Raw genomic sequence first — 23,948 nt, forward strand, 5'->3', positions numbered from 1 at the left:
CGGCAGTTCTGTGGCCGGAAATGCCTTGTTGATGCCAGAGGTCAGAGGAGAATGGGCAGACTGGTTCGAGCTGATAGAAAGGCAACAGTGACTCAAATTGCCACCCGTTACAACCAAGGTAGGCAGAAGAGCATCTCTGAACGCACAGTGCGTCGAACTTTGAGGCAGATGGGCTACAGCAGCAGAAGACCACACCGGGTACCACTCCTCTCAGCTAAGAACAGGAAACTGAGGCTACAATTTGCACAAGCTCATCGAAATTGGACAGTAGAAGATTGGAAAAACGTTGCCTGGTCTGATGAGTCTCGATTTCTGCTGCGACATTCGGATGGTAGGGTCAGAATTTGGCGTAAACAACATGAAAGCATGGATCCATCCTGCCTTGTATCAACGGTTCAGGCTGGTGGTGGTGGTGTCATGGTGTGGGGAATTTTTTCTTGGCACTCTTTGGGCCCCTTGGTACCAATTGAGCATCGTTGCAACGCCACAGCCTACCTGAGTATTGTTGCTGACCATGTCCATCCCTTTATGACCACAATGTACCCAACATCTGATGGCTACTTTCAGCAGGATAATGCGCCATGTCATAAAGCTCGAATCATCTCAGATTGGTTTCTTGAACATGACAATGAGTTCACTGTACTCAAATGGCCTCCTCAGTCACCAGATCTCAATCCAATAGAGCATCTTTGGGATGTGGTGGAACGGGAGATTCGCATCAGGGATGTGCAGCCGACAAATCTGCGCCAACTGTGTGATGCCATCATGTCAATATGGTCCAAAATCTCTGAGGAATGCTTCCAGCACCTTGTTGAATCTCTGCCACGAAGAATTGAGGCAGTTCTGAAGGCAAAAGGGGGTCCAACCCGTTACTAGCATGGTGTACCTAATAAAGTGGCCAGTGAGTGTATATACACAGTACAGACCAAAAGTTTGGACACACCTTGTCAATCAAAGCGTTTTCTTTATTTTCATGACTATGAAAATTGTAGATTCACTCTGAAGGCATCAAAACTATGAATTAACACATGTGGAATTATATAATTAACAAAAAAGTGTGAAACAACTGAAAATACTGTATGTCTTATATTCTAGGTTCTTCAAAGTAGCCACCTTTTGCTTTGATTTCTGCTTTGCACACTCTTGGCATTCTCTTGATGAGCTTCAAGAGGTAGTCACCAGAAATGGTTTTCACTTCACAGGTGTGCCCTGTCAGGTTTAGTAAGTGGGATTTCTTGCCTTATAAATGAGATTGGGACCATCAGTTGTGTTGTGCAGAAGTCTGGTGGATACACAGCTGATAGTCCTACTGAATAGACTGTTAGAATTTGTATTATGGCAAGAAAAAAGCAGCTGAGTAAAGAAAAACGAGTGGCCATCATTACTTTAAGAAATGAAGGTTAGTCAGTCCGAAAAATTTGGAAAACTTTTAAAGTGTCCCCAAGTGCATTGGCAAAAACCATCAAGCGCTACAAAGAAACTGGCTCACATGAGGACCGCTCCAGGAAAGGAAGACCAAGAGTCACCTCTGCTGCGGAGGATAAGTTCATCCAAGTCACCAGCCTCAGAAATCGCAGGTTAACAGCAGCTCAGATTAGAGACCAGGTCAATGCCACACAGAGTTCTAGCAGCAGACACATCTCTACAACAACTGTTAAGAGGAGACTTTGTGCAGCAGGCCTTCATGGTAAAATAGCTGCTAGGAAACCACTGCTAAGGACAGGCAACAAGCAGAAGAGACTTGTTTGGGCTAGAGAACACAAGGAATGGACATTAGACCAGTGGAAATCTGTGCTTTGGTCTTATGAGTCCAAATTTGAGATCTTTGGTTCCAACCACCATGTCTTTGTGCGACGCAGAAAAGGTGAACGGATGGACTCTATATGCCTTGTTCCCACCGTGAAGCATGGAGGACGAGGTGTGATGGTGTGGGGGTGCTTTGCTGGTGACACTGTTGGGGATTTATTCAAAATTGAAGGCATACTGAACCAGCATGGCTACCACAGCATCTTGCAGAGGCATTCTATTCCATCCGGTTTGTGTTTAGTTGGACCATCATTTATTTTTCAACAAGACAATGGCCTCAAACACACCTCCAGGCTGTGTAAGGGCTATTTGACCAAGAAGGAGAGTGATGGGGTGCTACGCCAGATGACCTGGCCTCCATAGTCACCAGACCTGAACCCAATCGAGATGGTTTGGGGTGAGCTGGACCGCAGAGTGAAGGCAAAAGGGCCAACAAGTGCTAAGCATCTCTGGGAACTCCTTCAAGACTGTTGGAAGACCATTTCTGGTGACTACCACTTGAAGCTCATCAAGAGAATGCCAAGAGTGTGCAAAGCAGTAATCAAAGCAAAAGGTGGCTACTTTGAAGAATCTAGAATATAAGACATATTTTCAGCTGTTTCACACTTTAATTATATAATTCCACATGTGTTAATTCATTGTTTTGATGCCTTCAGAATGAATCTACAATTTTCATAGTCATGAAAATAAAAAAACTCTTTGAATGAGAAGGTGTGTCCAAACTTTGGTCTGTACCGTATACATGTACATGTATACAGTGTATTACATATTTACAATTTATTACAGTTTTTTGTGTTCTAAAGTTGTATTCCAATAAATAGATATTATGTTCTATCTAAATATCTTGATTATTGGCTCATAGAAATGATTAAATGTCTGATGTTCACATTGTACTACAATAAATTTTTCACTTAAATATAAGCAATATATGTGGGAGTCGGAGTCGTGGAGTCGGAGTTGGAGTCGGTGTAAGGGAAATTGAGGAGTCGGAGTCGCAGGTTTGGCTTACCGACTCCACAGCCCTGCTAGTAACCCTGGCCCAATCTGAGTATGCACCATTAATAACCACTCTTTGTTTTCTATCACTAAGCCAGCTACCTACCCATCTACACACATTTTCCACTAGCCCAAGCTTTCTCATCTTACTTACCAATCTTTTATGTGGGACAGTGTCAAATGCTTTAGAGAAGTCGAGATAAATGACATCCAATGATTCTCCTTGGTCCATTTGAAAGCTTACATCCTCATAGAAGCTGATCAGGTTAGTTTGACAGGAGCGATCCTTCATAAATCCATGTTGATATGGAGTTAAACATTTATTAACATTGAGATATTCCATAATGGTATCCCTTAGAAACCCTTCAAAAATTTTACCCACAACAGATGTTAAGCTTACCAGCCTATAGTTTCCAGGTTCCTTTTTACACCCCTTTTTGAATATTGGTACCACATTTGCTTGCCGCCAATCAAAAGGAACAGACACTGTTTCTATAGAGTCTTTAAATATAAGGAATAGAGGCCTGTCTATCACATTACTTAACTCCCTTAATACCCGAGGGTGAATGCCATCAGGGCCTGGTGATTTGTCAATTTTAATCTTACTAAGGCAGTTCTGCACTTCTTCCTGGGTCAGGCAGGTAATACTGAATGGGGAGTTTACATTATCACTCTGCATTTCCCCTGGCAAATCCTTTTCTTGTGTGAACACTGTTGATAAAAAAGTTTTTAAAACATTTGCTTTTCCCACATCGCGCTCTATGATTTCACCCTCATTGTTCTTTAAAGGGCCGACATCACCAATTTTAATCATTTTACTGTTTATATAATTAAAGAATAGTTTGAGGTTTGTTTTACTTTCCTTAGCAATGAGTCTCTCAGTTTCCACTTTTGCTAAATGTATTTGTTTTTTACACATTTTATTTTTTTCTCTATAACTTTTTAATGCTTCTTCATTGCCTTCTTGTTTTAGCTTCTTAAATGCCTTGTTCTTGTTATTTATTGCCCTTTTTACATCCTTATATAGCCACATTGGTGTTCTCCTGTTCCTAGCCCTTTTATTTCTGTACGGTATGGCTAGCTCGCAGTGGGTGTGTAAAACTGATTTAAATATTTCCCATTTATTTTCTGTGCTCCTATTTTTGAGGACATTGTCCCAATCAATTCGGCGAAGGTCCTCTCTAAGCTGATCAAACTTTGCTTTCCTGAAATTCAGCGTTTTTGTAACCCCCTTCCAGGGCACCTTACTGAAGGACAACTGGAATTGTATTATAATGTGGTCACTCTTCCCTAGGTGCCCATCGACTCGTACTTCTGTTATTCTATCTGGCCTGTTGCTTAAAATTAAGTCCAGAAGGGCTGTCCCACTAGTTGGGCCCAGCACAAGTTGTGACAGATAATTATCCTTGGCCACTGACAGAAATTGGTTTCCTTTCTGAGATACGCAGGTTTCAGTTTCCCAGTCTATGTCGAAGTAGTTGAAGTCCCCCATAATAATCACCTCATTGTGATTTGCTGCTTTGTCTATTTGTTTCAATAATACATTTTCAGTGGTTTCTGTTATTTTTGGTGGCTTATAACAAACCCCTATGAGGATTTTATTACTTTTCTCTCCTTGTATCTCCACCCATAGAGACTCCACCTCTTCATTTCCCTCTTGTATATCTTCTCTTAGTGTGGGCTTTAAAGTGGACTTTATATATAGACAGACTCCACCCCCCTTTCCTTTTTTTACGATCCCTCCTAAACAAATCATATCCTTACAAGTTAGCCGCCCAGTCATAGCTGTCGTCTAACCATGTCTCAGTTATTCCTACTATGTCATATTTTTCCTCATACATTACCAACTCCAGATCTTCAATCTTATTGGTCAGGCTTCTTGCGTTGGTCAGCATGCAGGAAAGAAGTTTTGCTTCCTTTTTCTTAGCTTCCTTCTGAGTGCCCTGTCTTGGGTCTTCTTTACCACATCTAGTATCCTTGATTAGTTTGTCCTTCTGCTGCATGTTCTTGTCTGCTGTTTTTCCTCCCATCCCCTCATCTTCTAGTTTAAAGCCCTCCTGATGAGTGTGGCAAGTCTTCTGGCGAATGTGTGTTTCCCAGGTTTTGTGAGGTGTATCCCATCTCTTGTGAGAAGTCCATCGTAGAGGTAATTCACGCCATGGTCCAAGAATCCAAATGCTTGCTGCCTGCACCACCGTCGTAGCCAGTTGTTCACCTATAGTATCCTTTTCCATCTTCTGATGCCATGACCATCGACTGGGAGGATTGATGAGAAAACAACCTGTACGTTCCGTTCCTTTATTTTCTTCCCCAGAATTTCAAAGTCTTCGCAGATAGTTGGTAGGTCATTTCTTGCCGTGTCGTTTGTGCCTACATGTATCAGTAGGAAAGGGTAGTCGTCCTTGGATTTGAGGATAGTTGGTATCCTGTTGTCCACATCCTTGATTTTTGCTCCTGGGAGGCAGCATACTTCTCATGCAGTTATGTCCGGCCTGCAGATAGTTGCCTCCATGCCTCTTAGTAGTGAGTCGCCCATAACTACCACTCTTCTTTTCTTTCCGGATGCACTGCTTGTTGCTCGTGAGTGTTTTTGAGTGTCATTTGTTTCCGCTTTTGTTGACAGAGTAACTTCTTTTGTTGATAGTGTGTCTTCTCTTGTAGATGCGGTATCATCCTGAGCTGTGCCATTTTCATTCTCCAGCATGAGGGCTTCATATTGGTTGCTAAGCTGTGTGGGTGGTGATGACCACTTGATCCGTTTGCTTCTTTTCGTCACAAGGCTCCACTTTTCAGCCTCTGTATGTGCTCTGAAGCTTTTCTCACTTTCCATATACTGAATGGTTGCTTCTGCTTTATCCAAGAAGTCCTCATGTTCATTAATTACCTTCAATGTTGCTATTCTTTCTTCCAGTCTCTGCACCTTTTCCTCTAAGAGGGCAACAAGTTTGCACTTCTGACAGGTAAAGTTGAGTTTTTGGGCCAGAAGATCCGTAAACATGTAGCATGTGTTGCAGGTGACCATGTGGATTTTCTTCTCTTCCATATTGCTACTGCTGATGCAGTCTATGATGGCTTCCTGCTTCTCCAATCCCTGGTTTTGCGATGTCCTCAAACAGCGAGACCCGGCAAGTCCCAGCAATCGATCAGCTTAAGGTGACTCTTCTCCTCTTCCCAGAATGCACCGGGAATATGCAGATGAGCTTCCTGCTTCTCCAATCCCTGGTTTTGCGATGTCCTCAAACAGCGAGACCCGGCAAGTCCCAGCGATCGATCAGCTTAAGGCGACTCTTCTCTTCCCAAAATGCACCGGAAATATGCAGAAGAGCTTCCTGCTTCTCTAATCCCAAATGATTACGAATTTATCTATACTTATTTTGTATTTATTTATTTTTTACCTATTGTCCAATAACATCTCTTTTAACCTGTTCAATAAATAAGTCATTTTATTTTTCTATGTAAGTGTGGTCTATTGTAACTTTAATAATTTTCTTTCACACACTCATTTTTTGTTTTTGTAAACCGTGAATTAGAGAACCATTTATCCCACAAATTTACATTATTTGCTTAACCCCTTTCTGACATCAGACGTACTATCCCATCCACGGTACCCGGGCCCGTATGACCGGGCACGGGATAGTACGTCTTAGCGTTCATCGCGGCCGGGTGTCAGCTGATTATCACAGCTGACACCCGGCAATGTCCGGGAGCAACAGATCATCTCTCTGGAGATTTCTGCCATCCGAATCTGCAGTTTATCCTTATGAACACAAACTGCACCTCGGGAGAACCTTCGGCACTATCCGTCGGCTATTGGCAATACACAGCTTCTTCACTTCGGCACTTTCCGGCAGGTTTTTGGCGGCGCATGCGCAGTTCATCTGTTTGGACGCCGACTTTTACCCCGCATATGATTTTATCTCTCGAGTACATAAGGGAGCGCGTGCTGGCATGGCGGTCACAGAGCGCACGCCTTCTTTAGTTCCTGACGGCATGAACCATGGACATTTTTGTTTGAATATAACTTTTTCTTTGCGGCACAGCACATGACAAACATGATCGCAGTGTACCGGGGGAACAGGGAAGAATCATGCAGGGAAGGGGCTCCCTGCGTGCTTCCCTGAGACCCGCGGAGCAGTGATTTAAGGGCATAAAAATTCAAAGTTGGAAAATTGCGAAATTTTCAAAATTTTCGCCATTTCCCCTCGCTCCTCCTTCTTGTAAACAGCAATATCTTAATACATGCTCTTCCACCCGAGCTGGAGAAGCTCCAACATGTGAACCAAATCTATAACCATCTCCCATTGATAAATGGAGTTTATTCCAAAACTTCATATTAATATAAATATAGTATAAATATTTAATATAAACTTAAAATTGTTTTCCCCAACTAATTTCCAATCCAGATAGTCCCCAAACACAGTGGCTCTGATGGTCGTTATGGTCTCTACATGACGCCTCTGAATAGCGGTCATTTTACTGCTATTCACAGATGCCGGACACAGACTCGAGGAACATGGACTACGTGGGCACTGCACAGCAATATTTTGGATAATTAATTGGTGAACGAGGGAGTGTCTCTTGCTTTATTTTCTGTCTTTTTATGTTTTTCAGGTATCCTTTTCTGGACTACATCAGATTCGGTGAATTACTTCAGGCCTGCATGGGAATTTAACTTTTTTTTTCAATAAATTGGTGAACAAGGGATAGTGTGGGGGAGTCTTCATTCAAGTAAAGTGTTTTTATTCTGTGTATGTTTTTATTTTTTACTAACGGGTTAGTATTGGGGGTGTATTTTCACATAAAGCAAGCACAGGCCTAATACAGGCACTTCCCAATGATAAATGAATCCTACAAAAAATGGAAGTCAACGCCCAGTGTAAATTAATTGTAATCCATCTTTATTCAAACAAACATATTTTTTATATAAAAAGTCAGCAATGGAGATATGTACAAAAAATACTACTTTCACAGGTCACAGCAAGTACAATTATACACTGTTCAAGGTGTTGCACATAATTACTTCAGTAACAGGTATATACTTTATAATACAAGTGGCCATAAACTTAAGCCTACACCATTTATATATTAATCCCTGTATACTGAGCAACACACAGGTGCCCACACAAAAAACAATTAGATTGAAAACAAGTTTTTTTAAAAATATTGAAAAAACCTCACCTACAAATTATATATATATAGAGAGAGAGAGAGAGAGAGAGAGAGAGAGTGCACAATACACACCAAGGAATTATCAATGACAGATTATTTAATTTATAGCTTGCAAGGTGCAATAGTGCATAGCAGCAAAAAAATCAAAAAAGTTATTTTAATGTCAGATGGTACGTACCCAAGATGCAGATATGTAAGGCAAATTACAAAGATTAAATTTCTATATATATTAGTGGCATGAAAGCAGTAACTATATCTGTAAGGTGCAAATAGTGCCCAGCAACATTTAAAATTAATGGAGATTTTTATATCAAATAAAAAATCATGGTGTAGAAAGTCACACCAAGGAAATTATACTTGACCTAGGAGCAGTCCTGACTCCCCGACGCGCGTTTCGCATGTAGCTTCTTCCTTATGGGGGTAAATGGGGAGTCTTCATTCAAGTAAAGTGGTTTTATTCTGTGTATGTTTTAATTTTTTACTAACGGGTTAGTATTGGGGGTGTCTGATAGACACCTCTCCATGATGTGGTGTAATGACTACTGTGTCCGCTAGGGGGTGCTGTGTGGATGTCCCAAGAGAGAGAATGAGTGGCAGAATACTGAGTGGCCGTTGTGTATCTCAAAGTGGGTGGCTTTGAGATGAAGGCTTGGTTATGTGCTGATCAGCAGAGCTGATCTTTCGTGCCTATGTGTTAGGGAAAAGCCTTCAGGTAGTTGGAGAGATGGGCGGGTTCTAGCTGCCTACAAATCCACCCAGCGGTGTGTCTGATAACACCTATAGTAAAAAGCTATGTGAGTATGTGAAGGACCTGTGATGAGGTCATAGCCATGTGACCCGGTGGGCGTGGCTATGGACCATATATTGTGGCCAGGGTAGGTCACATGGGGTGAATGCTGGGATCTCCTCACTAACAGCCTGTGTGTGGCTGGGTGTAATGGCTGCCAGCATCTGAGAGTCCCAGAGGAGAGAGTGGTTGTCTGCAGCGTGGAGCAACAGCCATGAGATAACCCTGACGTGGGTGAGATAATGATGAGGCTGAAGAGCCTGAGTATGGACATTGAGTAACCTGTGTGTGACCACAGGCTTAACCAGAGTGAAGATATAATGGACGCTATGCTGTAATGCTGTTTATGTTGCTTCTGTGGTTTATGATGACGAATAAACCTCATGGACTACGTTATGGCTTATGAAAACCCGTGCTGGATCTGATTGTGTGGCTGCCAAGCGAGTGTAGCCCAACCTTGAATGACAGCGCTACCTCACAATGATTAACCCCAGGGCTTGAGGCCAGCTGTGATATAAGACAAATCACAGCGATAATCAACCCCAACTACCATTACCCTGATTGCCACCGTATCAGGGCAATCCGGAAGGGCCAAGCAAAGCGTCAGAACTGGCATATTTATTATTATTTATTTATATAGTGCCATTAATTCCATGGTGCTGTACATGAGAAGGGGGGGTTACATACAAAGTTATAAATATCGTTAACAGTAAACAAATTTACAATGACAGACTGGTACAGAGGGGAGGGGACCCTGTCCTTGCGAACTTACATTCTATTTCACAAATGTAATGTGATGCACCAATGGTGAGGCAGCCCAATAACCAGGGTCCTTCCCAACATGAAAATATAAGCCCGCAGCTGTGTGGTTTACCTCGGCTGGTTGCCAAAAATAGGGAGGCCCAGGTCATTTTTTAAAAATAATTTATTTATTTTTTAGGTTAAACATAACATCTCCCTCCTAGATCAAATCTCCCTGAACTGCTTCCAGAGGAGTGTGCCGAACATCACGTTACCAGGTCTCATATAAGACTCTATGACGTTATGTGTCCAGCCAATCACAGTAATAGTGTAGCACAGGGGTCCCCAACCAGTAGCTCGGGAGCCACATGGGGCTCGCGGTCCCATGAATTGTGGCTCGCGACTGTCTGCCAGCTTGGTGAATTAGGTCCAGGTCTAGTAAACAGGTATGAAGAGTACATCTCAAAAGGGTGAATTTTGTGAGTAGTCCTGCACCAAAGTGCAGATCTGGATGCACTTTTACTGGTCTTATGGGTTTAGAGATGTTTTAGGTATGGTACACTGGAGGATGGTGGGAGCTGAATGTGGCTCATGACCCTCTCTAAGCTGAATGTGGCTCTCAAGGACAGAAAGGTTGAGGACCACTGGTGTAGCGTATGGCAGGTAATCCCCGCATGTTTATTGGCTGTCTAAGAGCCGTAAAAGACGTAGGACTGGAGCATGGCGATCGAACACCCACAATACTTAATTGAGTAATGAGCATACCCGAGCATCCTAATGCTCAATCGAGTATCAAGCAGTGGTGAGCATGCTCGCTAATCATTATCTGATACAATAATAAGTGAATGAACAAAAAAATTCAGTGTTCCCACCTGTCCAGATACAGCGGGACCAGTCACCGATTTGGGTCTGCGCTCTGCTGTACTTTGCGGTCTGCTGAAATTCCCTCACTGTCATCTAAGCTCTTAGACAAGAAGGACTACTGTCTCCCCACTGAATTGCCTAATGACAGCCTGGGGCCACGGTGGGGTCCAAACTTAAAACTTTGCAATGGGGTCTGTGGATTTCTATGTTCTCCTCTGTTGACCTGATGATTTTCTTGAGGGATAATTAGGTGAGCTAACATGATCTGTGACCTCACAGTATTCTTCTCTTTGCATATCATACCGTGACTACACATTCATACCTTTTAGTTTTAAAAGATTATTTATATGTTTGATTTTTTTTCTAAAACTGTATAACTTAAATCATGATGAAACACATGAATTGGACATTTCTTTAAACTTAAATGACTGATTGCAGTGGTCATCCAGTGCCCCCTGCAGGAATAGAAAGCCAGGATATTGGCGGGGGCACAGTACTACAAGTCTGGTAGCTGAGCATTTTTTTTTATATATTTTATTAAGGACTACAGCAAGAAACATGCTCTGCAGTGGCTGAAATTATTATTCCTCGACATCTGATATTCTCACTGTGTGTATTCTAATATTCTTCAGATGCTATATATACTGTATATATATATATACACATAAAAAGAATATTAGATGCCTAGTAATAATAATCTTTTTACAATATGTATTATAATACACAGTAATATAACACATATAATACATATAACAGAGTGGAAGGTCAGCCATTATTAGTGCATTGTTGCTCTCTCATGTGATGTCACACTGACATAGAATGTTAGAAGGTTATAGAATCTCTGTACACGGTGACATCAGCGCCATTTTCAGAGTTGAAGCTTTCGCTGAGACTCCACTTTGGTTCTGGAAGTGCGAGCTAGTTTGTGTCATACATCTAGTGCTTTACTTCTACATCTTTGTAGTGATATTTGGGCACCATAAGATCTGTGCCATCAGAGAACTTAGTTCTCGTTTTCTATCATTCCACCATCTCAGCCCCTGAAAACGAAGTCATGACTTCCCAGGAGCTGCATCAGCTTATTGCTGACAACAACACATGGATGAGCCGACCAGAAAATCAGGGTGAGAGAATATTCCCACCTTATAGGTGCTTTTCTGGGAGGAGATTTCCCTGGGGTAAGCGGCTTCAGGACACTCAGTGCCTCCTCTACCTTCCCATTTATATTCCTTGTGGACGTGTTAGATACAGCCTGGTCCCACCCCTGCTTTGTGGTGCTGCAGGGAAGGGACACACTGAGCATGTTTATTTAGCGCAAATATTAATACATTTTTGCTCCTCTCCCTAAACCGCAAAGTAACAGCAGGATCTATTCCATTGGCCCAAAAGTGTTTATCAAATTTTGCCTAATTATAGTAAATGTAATTTCTTTACAGGTCAGGCCATGATTGTCCAATTGAGATCTTCTCAATGTGATCAGAGAAGACCAATTACTACTGATGGACGCCAATCAGACATCACTGCTGTCACTGCGAGAGGGAGAAAGGCCAGAACTCCTCTGCGGCAAAGAGGATTAGAGAGCCGGGAAAGAAGCCGCTCTCCACTTAGACAGGTCCCTGCAGAGCCCTCCAAAGAACCATCAGAGAGGGAAAGGGATGACAGTGGATCCTCAGACACCGACACTGAGTTCAGACGGCCATTTCCTGTTCCACCCAATCGCAGACCCAGGGAGTTTCTAGCTGCAAGTGGATCTCCTATTCAGTTACAGCAGGCAAGCCGCATATATATCTTACAGCAGCAGGGAATGGGAGTGATGACACCTCCGCCACAGATGCGACCACCATCACCACCTGCACAATATCATCTGCTGCAGGAAAGGCGGCAGACGTGGCGAGAGCAGCAAATTAGGAACCTCCCAACAAGAGCTATAACATCTCAGGAGGAGGCCGAGTCGTGTGTAATCTGCATGACGGAGTATGAGACCGGAGAGGACGTCACAGTGCTACCATGCCACCATTGTTTCCATCAGGGTTGTATCTCCACCTGGCTCAGCTCCAACCTTCGGTGCCCCCTGTGTCGCAAACAATGCTTCCTTCTAAGATTCAAAGCAACATCTTAAAGCTTCAAGGAAGGAGCTAAGAGTTTGTCAGTGACACTAGAAGAGTCCATCTTGTACTTCAGCCCAGGTAAGAGAGAACTAATAACTAATAGCTTATAACTGTATTATTTTCGAATGCTAAAAAATAATTCCCCTTTACTTCTATTCTGTCTTTTCTTTAGTTTACCATCAGCTTTGGGTAACATTGTACCAAGCATGAAGGGCTACTACCACCGACAGTCACAGAGAACACCTGTTTTCTGTCACACTGTTCTTAGATGAGGAGCAATGAACAGCGGTCTACTTTCTGTGACTTTAATGAGACCCCTATGGTCTATGTTTGGTCTCAGAGACCCTTCTTTCTTTTTCATGAAGAAGAAACCTGCTCCTGCACATGGCGATTTTCAGTTGAACCCCCTTCTCTCTCCTCTGTGAGAAGATTCTGAGGATGAACTGAAAGTCAGAAGTTTACTACAAGAATCATCAGGGAACGTCTGTGTGCAATGGGCCAACGTTTCCATCAAGTCACCTCGTCCATGGCCTACAATATATATATACTAAAGAATGTTCTACCAATCACACAGATTTGGTGTCTTTCAGCTTATTTGCAGGGTAGGAATATTGGGAACGCCATAACATTGTGCACAAAACAGGTGGACAGATGAGAAATGTCTATTGGGAAAGAAGTTGCAAAAACGTCACAAAGAATGAACATATGTAGTGAAATGTGACAATGACTTGCTGCACATATGATCCGTCTTTTGTGCCTTCTCCTAGCTGCTTCTGGCTTTACAAGCTGTGAAGTGGTTATTAGAACGGACCGTTTGTTCTTCTAGCAGCTTCCGCTTGGAGCCATCACTATTTTATAGACATTTTTATATGTATTTTTAATGTGCAGGGTGGGCCATTGATATGGATACACCTGAGTGGGCCATTTATAAACTTGGAATCCAAAATGGCTGACTTCAAAATGGCCGCCATGGTCACCATCCATCTTGAAAATTCCCCCCCCACTCATTTTACAGCCGGTGTAATAGGCCAGATTAACCCCCCCGCCCAGAATATACCTGAGGTATATATTGGCCTAGGCCAGATTATACCCCTCCGGGTCAGAATATACCCCAGCTGCTGTAGATCAGACTTTTCACGCTTTTGAGAACCATTGAGTGATATACTTAATAACAGGGCCCCAGGCAGTGCACAGGGGCCACAGGCAGCGCACAGGGCCCAGACAGCACACAGGGGCCCCAGGCAGTGCACAGAGCCCCTTGCAATACACAGGGGCCCCAGGCAGTGCACAGTAGGGCAGAGAACATGCACGGGGACCCAGACAGCGCACAGAGCCCCAGGCAGCGCATAAGACCCCTGGCAGTGCACAGGACCCCAGGCAGCACACAGGGTCTCCAGGCAGCACACGGGGCCCCAGGCAATACACAGGGTCCCCAGGCAGTGTACAGGGGCCCCAGACAGCACACAGGGCTCCAGGAAGCCAACAGGGGCAACAGGCAGCACATGGGGGGGCACAAACTGTGAACGGGGTCCCAGGCAGCACACGGGGCCCCTGGCAGCACATGGGGGCAGAGACAGCGAATGGGGTCCCAGGCAGCACACAGGGCCCCACGTAGCACACAGGGGTCCCAAGCAGCACACAGGGCCCCAGGCAGCACACAGGGGCTGCAGAGAGCGTACAAGGCCCCAGACAGCACACAGGGGCCTCAGGCAGCATAAAAGGGCAACTGGCAGTGCACAGGGGTCCCAGGCAGCAAACAGAGGGGCAGAGACAGCGCATCGGCCCCAGACAGCGCACAGGGCCCCAGGCAGCATACAGGGGCCCCAGGCAGTGCACAGGGGATAGACAGAGCACGAGGGGCAGAGGCAGTGTGCAAGGGGGGAAGAGACAGCGTGCAGGGCCCCTGTGCGCTGTCTCGGACCACCTGTGCGCTGTCTCGGACCACCTGTGCGAAGTCTGGAGCCCCGTTCTTGAGTATATCACTCAAACCTGTGTGATGTCTGGGGACCTTGTGTGATGTATGAGGCCTCTGTGCAATATCTGGGGCCTCTGTGCAATGTCTGGGGCCTCTGTGCAATGTCTGGGGCCCATGTGCAATGTATGTGGCTCCTGTGCAATGCTTGGGCCTCTGTGCAATGTGTGATGTCTGGGACCACTGTGCAATGTCTGGGGCCCCTGTGCAATGTGCAATGTCTTGGACCCCTGTGCAATGTGCAATGTCTGGGGCCCCTGAGCGATGTCTGGGGCCCCTGTGCAATGTCTGGGACCCCTGTGCAATGTCTGGGACCCCTGTGCAATGTCTGGGGCCCCTGTGCAATGTGCAATGTCTTGGACCCCTGTGCAATGTGCAATGTGTGGGGCCCCTGTGCGATGTCTTGGACCCCTGTGCAATGTCTGGGGCCCCTGTGCAATGTCTGGGACCCTTGTGCAATGTCTGGGACCCCTGTGCAATGTCTGGGACCCCTGTGCAATGTCTGGGGCCCCTGTGCAATGTCTGGGTCCCCTGCGCAATGTCTGGGGCCGCTGTGCAATGTGCAATGTCTTCGACCCCTATGCAATGTCTGGGGCCCCTGTGCAATGTATTGGAACACTGTGCAATGTCTGGGGGCCCTGTTCAATGTCTGGGGCCCCTGTGCAATGTGCAATGTCTTGGACCCCTGTGCAATGTCTGGGGCCCCTGCACAATGTCTGAGGCCCCTGTGCATTGTGCAATGTCTTGGGCCCCTGTGCAATGTTTGGAGCCCCTGTGCAATGTCTGGGACCCCTGTGCAATGTATAGGGCCCCTGTGCCATGTCTGAGGCCACTGTGCAATGTCTGGGGCCCCTGTGCAATGTTTTGGGCCCTCTGCAATGTCTGGGGTCCCTGTACGATGTCTGGGGTCCCTGTGCGATGTCTGGGGACCCTGTGCGATGTCTGGGGACCCTGTGCAATGTCTGGGACCCCTGTGCAATGTCTGGGGCCCCTGTGCGATGTTTTGGGCCCTCTGCAATGTCTGGGGTCCCTGTGCGATGTCTGGGGACCCTGTGCGATGTCTGAGGCCCCTGTGCGATGTGCAATGTCTTGTGCCCCTGTGCGATGTCTGGGGCCCCTGTGCAATGTGCAATGTCTGGGGCCCCTGTGTGATGTCCCTGTGTGGGCCCCATTTTTGAGTATATCACTCAATCCTTTGCAATGTCTGGGGCACCTGTGCGCTGCCTGGGGCCCTGTGCGCTGCCTCTGCACTCCTGTGCGCTGCCTGGGTCCCTGTGCACTGCCTGGGGCCCCGTGGGCTGCCTGGGACCCCTGTGAGCTGACTGGTGCCCTGTGCACTGCCAGGGGCCCCCATGTTCAGACAGGGCCCTCGGTGTGCTGCCTGGGGCCCCGCGTGCTACCTGGGAACCTGTGCGCTGCCTGGGACCCCGTTCGCTGTCTCTGCCCCGTGTGCTGCCTGTGGCCCCGTTCGCTGTCTCTGTCCCCGTGTGCTGCCTGGGGCCCCGATTGCTGTCTCTGCCCCCCCCGTGTGCTGCCTGGGGCCTCGTGTGCTGGCTGTCACCTGGTTCACTGTCTCTGCCCCCCGTGTGCTGCCTAGGGCCTCGTGTGCTGTCTGGGGCCCCGTTATTGACTATATCACTAAATGGTTCTGAAAAGCCTGAAAAATCTGATCTACAGCAGCTGAGGTATATTCTGGCCCAGAGGGGTGTAATCTGGCCTAGTCCAATTTATACACCGGAGTATAGTTTGGCTTAGTCCATTTTAACCCCGGGTATATTCTGGATGGGCGGTTAATCTGGCCTGCTACACCGGCATAAACAGGGTCGGACTGAGCATCGGGCTCTTCTGGCAAATGCCAGAAGGGCCGGTGCCTGTAGTGGGCCACTCAATCCGTTCTTGGCGTCAGGGAAGTTAGAAATAGCAAAATATGAGAGAAAGCTAAAAGACCTTTGGTGACATCATGACTATGTGATCAATCACATGAATGTGCAGGCGGGATCAGAATACAGTCAGGGGCAAAGGTCACATGATCCATTCTTCACAGAGAATGATGTGCCTGCCCTGCAGTATCATCCAGGATGGGGCACCACACGGCAACTGTGGGGCGGGGGTCGCAGAGTGATGATGTGTGCCTGCGCTGCGGTCACCTGACCACGATGGGGTAGGCGCGCTCATTAACCCCTGCAGCGCCGGACAGGTGTGTAAGATGCCGCAATAGTGACTTCAGGACCCCGACCATATAGGAGCCGGCATTGTGCGTGTAATGCGAGGAGCTGTGGTGAACTACAGGTACCAGGGAGCCTCTGCGTGCTAAGCAGTGTAGTGGAGTGTGGGATGGGGGATGTGAGAAAAACAGCAGAAAGTGTGCAGCTGTACCATCACCAGGTCTGAGGTCACAATACTAATGAACTGCAGCAGCTGCCATGATAAAAGGGGCAATGTACTGGTGAGAGTAACAGCCATGGAGGTGGGCTGCCTAGTAATATAACTGCACTCGGAGGAGGTGTGCATAGGGTGCTTGTCACATGCTGCACCACTATCAGCGGCGCAATCCTGTGTGATACGTGTGTGTGAGAAACGTGAGCTGTGTGATACGTGTGATCTGTGTGTGAGCTGTGTGATACGTGTGAGCTGTGTGTGTGTGAGCTGTGTGATACATGCGTGTGATACGTGTGAGCTGTGTGATACGTGTGTGTGAGTGTGAGCTGAGTATGTGAGCTACTTGTGTGTGTGAGCTGTGTGATACATGTGTGTGTGATACGTGTGAGCTGTGTGTGAGCGTGAGCTGAGTATGTGAGCTACTTGTGTGTATGAGCTGTATAATGTGTTGTGAGTTCATTTTCCCCTTCACCATTGAGGTCTGATGAACTCCCTCTTCTGGTGAAGGAAGGTAGTGAGGCTGATTACCAAGCATCTGGGCAGGATGATGATGACTGGGTGACGGGAATTGCTGACTGGATATAAGGCAGCCAACGCCCTTCTGCCTTGCTGGTGAACTCTCTGAGGGATTCTAGGAGACCAGTCTGATTCCTGCTCCTCAAAAGCTAAGTTTTCTGCTCTGTTTTTTTGCATTTGGGTTTTGTTTTTGTTTTTCTGGATTTCTGCCATTCCCTGCTGGGGTGTGCTGAATTCCTTTTTGCTCTGTCTTCAGAAAATACCTGAGTACTGATATAGTCTTTTTGAAGCCTAGCGTCTTCAGGGCTTTTTTCCCTATCAGCTGTTGGCTCTTGTTTTGATAGGGTTTTGGCGGATTACAGACAGCAGCTTTTCTATCCTGTCCTATGTAGTTAGCTTGGGCCCCATCGTTTGCTCAGCCTATCTTTCTATCTGTGTAAGTGTTTTTTCATCTTGCTTCACCGTCATATGTTGGGGGCTGCCTATTGCTTTGGGGTCTGCTCTGGGGCAGTTTAGATTTCCCTTTCTGTCTTTAGGCTATGTAGTTCTCCGGCTGTGATCGAGGGGTCTAGGGCACCGTAGGAACCCCCCACGGCTACTGCTAGTTGTTGTTGATAGGTTGAGGGGTCTGTAATCCGATAGCTGCCAACTTCTCTTGTTTTCTGGACTTAGCTAGTATTTCTGTTTTTGCCTTCTACGGTGACTCATTCATAACAGAATCACCAGCCATACAGCAGATCCTAGGGTACTCAATAGCAGGAAAGAATTGTGTAAAAAAAAAAAAAAAAAAAAAAAAAGTATGTATATTTTTTCCTCTATATCTCTGAGGCCGTAGGGGGAATTTTTTTTTTCTCTCAATGGAGATAAAGCAATTGTCTGATCGTGTGGAGCAGCTCGCTGCGGAAGTGCGGGGAATTTCCGCCTACCTTGCTCATTCAGATGCTGCTGAACCAACGATCCCTACTCCTGATGTGTTTTTTGGGGACCGGTCTAAATTTTTGAATTTCAAAAATAATTGTAAATTATTTTTTGCCTTGAAGCCTAACTCGTCAGGGAGCTCCGCGCAGCAGGTTAAAATTGTCATCTCTTTGCTGCGTGGCGATCCCCAGGATTGGGCATTTTCTTTGAAACCAGATGATCCTATTCTGACTAATGTGAACGCATTTTTTCAAGCCTTGGGGTTGTTGTATGACGAACCTAATGCTATTGATCAGGCTGAAAAGACCCTGTTGGCATTGAGCCAGGGTCGAGATTCTGCAGAATTGTACTGTCAAAAATTCCGAAAGTGGGCGGTCCTTACTACCTGGAATGATAATGCCTTGGCAGCTCTCTTTCAGGTTTGTCAGAAGCCGTAAAAGATACTATGGTGGGATTTCCTGTTCCCTCTGGTCTTGACGATTCTATGTCATTAGCCATTCAGGTTGATCGGCATTTACGTGAACACAGGACTGCACGAGAGGTGTTGCCACCTGTTGAACAAGTGTCTGAACCTATGCAATGTGATAGAGTTTTGTCCAGGGAGCAACGTCAGGAGTTCAGAAGGCGTAATAAGCTGTGTTTTTTTTTGTGGAGATGCCTCGCATATTATTTCTGTCTGTCCTAAACGAGAGAAATGCTTTGCACACACGTTTTCTGTGGGTGGTGTTCAACCTAAGTTTCTTCTGGCAATTACTCTGATCTGTTCCCTGTCCACATTTTCCGCCAAGGCTTTTGTGGATTCGGGAGCAGCCCTGAACCTAATGGACTTGGATTTTGATAAACGTTGTAGATTTCCTATGACACCTCTGCGGATGCCTATCCCTTTGAGGGGGATTGATGCTACTCCTTTGGCGAAAATAAACCTCAGTTTTGGACCCAGGTGGTAAAGCGGGTCACCCCAGACCATCAAGAAAATTGCAGATTTTTGGTGTTGCATAATTTGCATGATACCATTGTTCTGGGGTTTCCCTGGTTGCAAATTCATAATCCAGTTTTGGATTGGAAATCTGTGTCTGTGGTGAGTTGGGGTTGTCGGTGTGCCCTTAGTGAGGCTCCGTTTTTTTCCACCTCACCTCAGTCGCATGATGTTCCTGACTATTTGGCGGATTTTTATGATGTATTTAGTGAGAATGAGTCTGCGTCTTTGCCTCCTCATAGGAGTTATGACTGTGCAATTGAACTGAGCCCGGGGTGTAAATTTCCCAAGGGTCGGCTCTTCAATTTATCTGTACCCGAGCACGAGGCTATGCGATCCTATATTATGGAGGCGTTGGGAGACGGGTCATAATAGACCATCCTCTTCACCCTTAGGTGCTGGGTTTTTTTTCGTGGCCAAAAAGGATGGTTCATTAAGGCCTTGTATTGATTATCGTGCCCTCAACCAAATTACTATTAAATATCAGTATCCGTTACCCCTGATTTCGGATCTATTCTCCAGAGTTAAAGGTGCTGCTGGTTTACCAAGCTTGACCTCAGGGGGGCGTATAATCTTATCCGCATTAAGCATGGGGATGAATGGAAGACGGCGTTTAATACTCCGGAGGGACATTTTGAGTACCTGGTGATGCCTTTTGGGCTCACTAATGCCCCTTCTGTCTTCCAGTGCTTCATGAACGATATTTTGTGGATACATTTTTGATTTTCTATTTGGACGATATTTTGATCTTCTCCAAGGATTGGGATTCTCATGTGGAACATGTTCGGACTGTGTTCCGGATCTTGAGGGAGAATTCCCTGTATGTCAAAGAATCAAAATGCCTTTTTGGGGTACAGAGGATTTCTTTTTTGGGATTTATTTTGTCTCCGTCAGCTATTGAAATGGACCCGGCCAAGGTACAGGCCATTTATGATTGGGTTCAGCCCACTTCTTTGAAGGCCCTCCAGAAGTTTTTGGGTTTTGCTAATTTTTATCGGAAATTTATTGCAAAATTTTCTAGTATTGCCAAGCCATTGACTGATCTGACTAAGAAGGGTGCTGATGTGTTGAATTGGTCTCCGGAGGCTGTTTCTTCCTTTCAGGAGCTGAAGCAAAGATTCACTTCTGCCCCGGTTTTGCGTCAACCTGATGTCTCACTCCCGTTCCAGGTAGAGGTGGACGCTTCTGAGATTGGTGCAGGAGCTGTTTTGTCCCAAAAGGATCCTGTAACATCTAAAATGAATCCCTGTGCTTTCTTTTCCCGAAAGTTCTCTCCATCTGAACGTAACTAACGCCTGGTCCACTCCCGTCTTATCCGCTATCTCTCAGAAAACTCTCTTCTCGACCCTCTCGAATCCGGTTTCCGCTCTTTACACTCCACTGAAACTGCCCTCACTAAAGTCTCTAATGATCTGCTAACAGCTAAATCAAATGGTCATTACTCCATGCTAATTCTCTTGGATCTCTCTGCAGCATTCGACACTGTGGATCATCAGCTCCTCCTCACTATGCTCCATTCCATTGGCCTCAAGGACACCGTTCTCTCCTGGTTCTCCTCCTATCTCTCCGACCGCTCCTTTACTGTTTCTTTTGCCGGTTCCTCCTCCTCTCACCTTCCCCTTACTGTTGGGGTTCCTCAAGGATCGGTTCTAGGCCCCCTCCTCTTCTCCTTGTACACTGCCCCTATTGGTCAAACAATCAGTAGATTTGGTTTCCAGTACCATCTCTATGCTGATGACACCCAATTATACGCTTCTTCTCCTGACATCACGCCAGCCTTTCTAGAAAACACTGGCGATTGTCTAAACGCTGTGTCTAATATCATGTCCTCACTATATCTGAAACTGAACCTGTCAAAGACTGAACTCCTGGTGTTTCCTCCCGCTACTAATGCACCTATACCCGACATTGCTATTTCTGTGTGTGGTTCCACTATTACTCCCCAGCAACATGCCCGCTGTCTTGGGGTCATACTTGATTCCGAGCTTTCCTTTGCCCCCCACATTCGATCACTGGCTCGCTCTTGTCATCTGCACCTCAAAAAAATTTCTAGAATTCGACCTTTTCTTACTTTTGACTCTGCAAAAACTCTTACTGTTTCTCTTATTCATTCTCGTCTCGACTATTGTAACTCTCTTCTAATCGGTCTCCCTCTTACCAAACTCTCCCCTCTCCAATCTGTCTTGAATGCTGCAGCCAGGATCATATTCCTCACCAATCGTTACACCGATGCCTCTACCTTGTGCCAGTCATTACACTGGCTACGCATCCACTCCAGAATTTAGTATAAACTTATTACCCTCACCCACAAAGCCCTCCATGGCTCAGCACCACCCTACATCTCCTCCCTTGTTTCAGTATACCACCCTACCCGCGCCCTCCGTTCTGCTGATGACCTGAGGTTAGTATCCTCAATAATCAGAATCTCCCACTCCCGTCTCCAAGACTTTACACGTGCTGTGACAATTCTTTGGAATGCACTTCCCAGGTCAATACGATTAGTCCTCAATCTCCACAATTTTAAGCGTGTCCTGAAAACGCATTTATTCAGACTGGCCTATCGCCTCAACACATTAACCTAATCTATCCCTGTGTGGCACAGCCAACAGTTTTACCATAACCAGGTTCCCCGCGTCATGTCCCCACATTCTTTATGCATCCATTAGCCCTCTGTGTCTGTACTGTTACACACTTAACATTAGGGCTGGTCCATACAATCAGGGCAACTGTTACAACCCACCTTTCGTGTCTACCTCTTTCCTCATAGACTGCAAGCTTGCGAGCAGGGCCCTCATTCCTCTTGGTATTTGTTATAATCTATGTGATTATTGTTATGCTGTAATGTCTATTGTCTGTACAAATCCCCTCTGAAATGTAAAGTGCTGCGAAATATGTCGGCGCTATAGAAATAAAATTTATTATTATTATTTTGCTTGCTTAGTATAATACACCTCATAGACCTCCACATAGTATAAAACTCTCCCCATAGTCCTGCATATAGAGTAATGCATTCTCCAAAGTCCTCCATATAGTATAATACACTCCCCATAGTCCTCCATATAGTACAATACACTCCCCATTTTATTCCATATAGTAAAATACACTCTCCATAGTACTCAATATAGTATAATACACTCCCCATAGTCCTCCATGTAGTATAAGACATTCCCCATATAGTATAATAAACTCTCTATAGCCCTCCATATAGTATAATAAACTCCTCAGTCCTCCATATATTATAATACACTCTTCATAGTCCTTAATATTGTATAATGCAACCTCCGTAGTCCTTCATGAGGTACAATGCATCCCCCATAGTATAATGCACCCCATAGTTCTTCAAATAGTATAATGCATTCCCCATAGTCCTCAAAACAGTATATTGCATGTCCCATATAGTACATACGGTTTAATGCTGCCCCATAGTCCAATAGTATAATACAGTCCCCATATAGTATAATGCACCCACAGTTAAATGTTCATTTTTTTTAAGCTTTCAAAAAATTCCTTTGAAGCACCTGAAGGGTTAGTAAACTTCTTGAATGTGGTTTTGGGCACCTTGAGGGGTGCAGTTTTTAGTATCACTTTTGGGTATTTTCTATCATATAGACCCCTCAAAGTGACTTCAAATGTGACGTGGTCCCTAAAAAAAAATGGTGTTGCAAAAATGAGAAATCGCTGGTCAATTTTTAACCCTTATAACTTCCTAACAAAAAAAATTTTGGTTCCAAAATTGTGCGGATGTAAAGTAAACATGTGGGAAATATTACTTAAGTTTTTTTGTGTGCCATATCTCTGTGATTTAAAGTGAAATCAAAGTTGCGAAATTTTCAAAATTTTCACCAAATTTCCTTTTTTTTTTTTTTTTTTACAAATAAATGCAAGTTATATGAATGAAATTTTACCACTATCATGAAGTACAATATGTCACGAGAAAAACAATGTCAGAATCACCGGGATCCATGGAAGCATTCCAGAGTTAATACCTCATAAAGGGACAATGGTCAGAATTGTAAAAATTGGACTGGGAATTAACGCGAACAACAATTCTGGAGAAGAAACGGTTCCACTTCTGAAGAATGTGACAGTTGCACAGCAACACCCTGTCCTGAACTAGCTCTTCCCCAGCTCTACCAGTTTTGATGGAGCTACCTGAAAGTGTTGTGGAAACTCAAAAAATATATTTATTTTTCCTACATCTTTGCCTTGAAATATTTCAAAAGTGTTGTATGCTAGTTTTCTGGTGTTAGCACTTTCATAAATTGAGATCTAAAAGTTTTTGAGATGCAAGAAATAAAGCGCACATTCTGGAGATGCTTTAAGGATGCCGGTGTCATGAGCTTAAGACTGAGGATATACAAAATGAAATATCAGGCTTGTGCTAAAATAATTCAGCACAAAATGTTGAAGAAAATCAAAGTTGCTCAAAAATATGGACAATTCCAACATGATGCTGAATAGTGCTCGAGTACTAAAAAAACAACATTTTCAATTGCAGAAAAATATCAATAATCTAAAAATGGTCCTGAAAGTCGGCAAGATATAAAGCAACAAGGACTCAAGTATCCCTATTACATGGCTGAGACGTAGAGGGCTGATCGGGGGAATCTGTTTTCACACTTGAATTATCAGTAATGATGTAATAAAAGCTTTCAATGTCACGTTAGCCGGATGTACCCAAAAAACTAAAAATCAAAAGATAAATCTGATTATTAT

This window comes from Dendrobates tinctorius, unplaced genomic scaffold, assembly GCF_039654945.1.
Source record: "Dendrobates tinctorius isolate UK_male_01 unplaced genomic scaffold, ASM3965494v1 ptg000083l, whole genome shotgun sequence".
Taxonomy (NCBI): Eukaryota; Metazoa; Chordata; class Amphibia; order Anura; family Dendrobatidae; genus Dendrobates; species Dendrobates tinctorius.